Source organism: Apium graveolens, chromosome 5 (assembly GCF_009905375.1).
Source record: "Apium graveolens cultivar Ventura chromosome 5, ASM990537v1, whole genome shotgun sequence".
Lineage (NCBI taxonomy): Eukaryota > Viridiplantae > Streptophyta > Magnoliopsida > Apiales > Apiaceae > Apium > Apium graveolens.
This window is the reverse complement of record NC_133651.1, coordinates 124,654,190-124,658,706: the sequence shown is the minus strand read 5'-3', so window position 1 is coordinate 124,658,706 and position 4,517 is coordinate 124,654,190. Positions and strand designations below refer to the sequence as shown.

The following is a 4,517-nucleotide window of genomic DNA, read 5'->3' as shown; positions in this document are numbered from 1 at the left end:
TCTCTTGCATTTCTTAATCGCTTAATGGTTATACGATTCGCTTATCGTTCGTTCTCGTTGGTCGTTCGAGGAAATGTATCCGTGATTTTATTACTTAGGTTCCCCTAACCTTTATCAATATTTATATTCCTTTTATGATCCCCTCTTATAATCCTTGAATTTAAATCCTTTTAATCATGTTACCTTATACTCAATATTTTCGGTATCTGGTGAATTTTCGGGAAAAATCAAAGTTTTCGAATCTGAATTCTGACGACCTTTACATACACTCATTTACTTTATGGAATACTAATATGATCTTAGAATTTCTATAACAGACTCCTATATAGCGTGATCTGATAATTTTCCTTAATCAACATCATCAGCAAAAGTTACTATTTATTAGTGTTTCAAAAATTCTAAAAATTGGGGTTATTACAGATGGCTTGAGGTGCTTTGGAGAATTTTTCACCTCTTCCAATCCAAGAGATTCAAAAGGCATATCCAGCCTTCGCTTCCAAGGAGAAGCATTCTAATATTGCAATTGCTCATCACCTTCATCATCTTCACTATCTGAATTTCCCAACAAGGCTTTCTCTAAGGCATTAGACCTTAACATTTGATCAAGTTCTGAAGTAACCACAGAATCGACCAACTCCACTTTTAAGCACTCCACATTATCAGTAAGGAATTTCATGGCATTGAAAATATTGAACGTCACATCCTGATCCAGTACTCGCATAGTGAGCTCACCCTTCTGCACATGTATCAAGGTTCGACCAGTAGCCAAGAAAGCTCTTCCCAAGATTATGGGAATCTTCTTATCCTCCTCAAAATAAAGAATTACAAGGTCCGCATAAAAGATTAGTTTGTCCATCTTGACCAAGATATCCTCCACAATGCCTGGTGGATATGTAATAGAGCGATCGGGTGATCGGCTAACTGCAAGGTCATATAAGTAGGCTTTGGATCAGGTAAGTCCAACTTCTTGAAAATAGACAAAGGTATCAAATTGATGCTAGCCCCAGTCACATAAGCATTTGTGAAATGACATTTTTCCAATGGTACAAGGAATAGTGAAGCTTTCAGGATCCTAAGTTTCGAACGCAACTTCTGTTGCAGCACAGCACTGCATTCCTCCATGAGAGCAACTGTCTCTATTTCATCAAGCTTCACTTTCCGAGAGAGAATACCTTTCATAAACTTCGCATAGCTAGGCATCTGTTCAAGAGCTTCAGCGGAAGGTATGTTGATATGAAGTTTCTTGAACACCTCCAGAAACTTCGTAAACTGCTTATCCAACTTTTGCTTCTATAACCTCTTAGGAAAAGGAGGTGGAGGATAGATCTCTTTCTCCCCTGTATTACCCTCAGGAGGAGTGTGTTCCACATTTTTCTTCCTTGGTTCCCCTTCTGCTTCCTTCTGCACTTCTTCTTCAGCCACATCTTCAGATTCTGGAACTTGAGCTTTTTCTTGGTTTGCAACCTTCCCAGACCTCAATATAATTGCCTTAACCTGCTCTTTTGCTTCCTTCTTGCCTGACACTTTAGTGTCACTAGGGAATGTTCCAGGTTGTTGATTCAGCAAGGTATTGGCAATATGCCCAATTTGATTCTCCAAGGTCTTAATAGAAACCGATTGGCTCTTGCACATGAGCCTCAACTCCTCCAATTCAGATTTTTATTAGATTGTTACAGTTAGAGTTGTTGTCTTGGTGCATATTATGGTTGCTGAAAACCATAAGGGTTGTTTTGCTTTGCTGCATACTGCTAGTAAGGTTGTTGCACTGCATTCGGAGTGTTGTCCAGCTGAAGTTAGGATGATTGTTGCTGGGATGATAGGTGGCTGGAACTGGTTGCTGCGACCTCTAAAAGTTGCTCATGAACTGAGCTAATTCACTAGAAATAGCACACTGCTCCGTCTCATGCGCACCATCACAAAGCTCACAGACACTAGTGATCTGATTAACTCCATAATTAGCCAAAAGAATCCACCTTCATCATCAAAGCCTTAAGCTGAGCAGCTATAGCAATAGCTGCATCTACCTCCAGAATACCTGCTACTTTGCCTTGAGTTAGTCTCTGAGAAGGGTTCTGGTATTCATTAGCAGCCATCAGTTCAATCAAATCATAAGCTTCATCGTAGCTCTTAGCCCATAAGGCTCCACCTGATTCTGCATCAAGCATGGGTCTAGAAGTCGCACCCAAACCATTATACAAGCAGTTAATGATCATCCAGTCAGGCATCCCATGATGAGGACACTTTCTAAGCATGTCCTTAGAATGATCCCAAGCTTCACACAAAGATTCTCCCGATTATTGTGCAAATTGGGTAAGAGTATTCCTGATTACAACTGTCTTCGCCATAGGGAAGAATTTAGTGAGAAACTTCTGAGCAAGATCTTACCACTTGGTGATAGAGCCTGGTGGTAGAGAATGCAACCAGCACTTAGCTTTATCCCTCAGAGAAAATGGGAAAAGCCTCAACTTAATAGCATCTTCATAAACATTTTTGAATTTGTAAGTGTCGCAGATCTCGATGAAATCCCTAACATGCATATTGGGATCTTCAATCGGAGAACCCCCAAACTGAACCGAGTTCTGCACCATCTGAATCGCGCTAGCCTTGATTTCAAAAGTGTTAGCCACGATGGCTGGTCTGAAACTGCTAGACGAATATCATTGATCTTTGGATGAGAATAGTCCATCAAAGCCTTTGTCTTTCCTTCTGGTTCACCCATTGCAACAAGAGCTTCTTCAACTTTCTCCTCTTCTACAAGAACTTCTTCCTCCGCTTTATCCAGTGTTCTCTTTCGAGATCGAGAACGAGTTAGCATAAATGCTCTCTAGAGTACCTGAAAAAGATACAAGAAAATAAATAAGTAAAATATCTGAGTCAGTGAACTTTAATGACCACTGATGTTAAGCACATAAAATAAAAATTAACACCAAGTTCCCCAGCAGCGGCGCCAAAAACTTTTTAGGACAAAAACACGTGCTAATATTAACGCAAGTATACGTGATCGCAAGTAATATAGAATCAATTCTAGTTCATTCCCATAGATAACGGTTTAGGTTAATTTCAATAATGTACTTATACAACAATGGTATGGTTATTATTCAATGCTAAGATTAACAAGTTAAGATTATTTATAACTAAGATTATTAACTAACATGCAATTAACTAAGAGATTAAAAAGTTGATTTACTTATATAACACAAACATGGGATTCTAAATTCATTACTACTTCATTCAATAGGTGCAATGGTGATGAAAACTAATCAGATAACACGAAACTAGTAGACGCCAACTTTCATTGTACGAATACCCTACTACCAGACATCCATAAAAGAGTTAGAAGCTGAATAGACACCAATTATATTGAGACCCTATATGTCTATAGAATTTGACAACATAATGCTTTAATGCACAAGTTATCTATCGTGATTACATAGGGCAAGTAAGATGGTTAAATTTACCTACGAATCATGCATATCAAATACATGAACCTATGCTAGCATGGCAAGTTCTAAACCCCTATATTCACTTTCGCTTTAATAGAGATTAACACACTATCTTATAAATTCGCGACGCTCATAAAAGAATAAGCACAACCAATACTAGGAAATCATACAATCACCACACACTAAGGTGTCAAAACATATTAACTATTGAAATCCATAAGTAAATCCACTAGAACCCCACGATAACGATTAGCCCATAACCGAACTCATCATCACCGTGGTTTCCGATGAAAGCATGGTATAATAAACTTATTCTTTATAAATATGAATAGTTAATCATAGTACGTTAAACAAGAGTATAGGTTCAACAAACAAGGAAACTAGCATCGAAGATTACAACTTAAAATAAAGAATCACAAGAATAAACTAGATCCTCTTCGCCTTGGTTGTATTTGTGCTCCTAGGTCTTCTTAATATCTTCTCCTTAAGCTCTGTTATGAAAACGTCTTTAAGTTGTCTTATATAGCAGCCCAATCAGAAGAGAAGTCCATAAAATCATTCTTGTACTTCAAACGGGATTCCCAGCTTTTGACCCGGTGCGGCCGCGCGCTTCATCAGCGTGGCGCACTATCCTTCTGCTTCTCTGGTGCGGGCGCGTGCTAGCACAGCGCGGGCGCGCTGACATTTTGGAAAAAGTTCTGATTTCTTGTTTTCTTGCATGTTTTGAGATGGCAATCCTCGAGCAATCTTCCTGAGTACCATCCTAACACAAATTTAGCACCAAAGCAATGTTAAACCTTTGATCCCTTATTTATGCCTAAAATGCAAAACTACAAAAATGCATCAAAAACACAAATAACATGAGTACAAAACACCAATTCAAGCCTTTATAGAGCATTCTAAGTGGACATAAATGCCACTTAACAACAAACACTTGAGTGTAGACTGGAATGAAACACAATGTGAGATCACTAAACTGTAATCACACTTGCAGTGTGAGAAATGGTTAAAATATAATCTTTTCACTTGGTTTTTTTATCCTAAGATTCCACTCTGATACACTTTGAAGGATTA

The 4,517-nt window shown here is 38.4% G+C and overlaps 1 non-coding gene across 1 annotated transcript; it reads left to right on the top strand.

Moving 5' to 3' along the window:
* The first annotated feature begins 2,223 nt into the window (after positions 1–2,223).
* LOC141662324 (small nucleolar RNA R71) lies at positions 2,224–2,330 on the top strand. The gene has a single exon (XR_012550445.1). It is a non-coding gene; the product is annotated as a small nucleolar RNA R71 (small nucleolar RNA).
* The last annotated feature ends 2,187 nt before the right edge of the window (positions 2,331–4,517 follow it).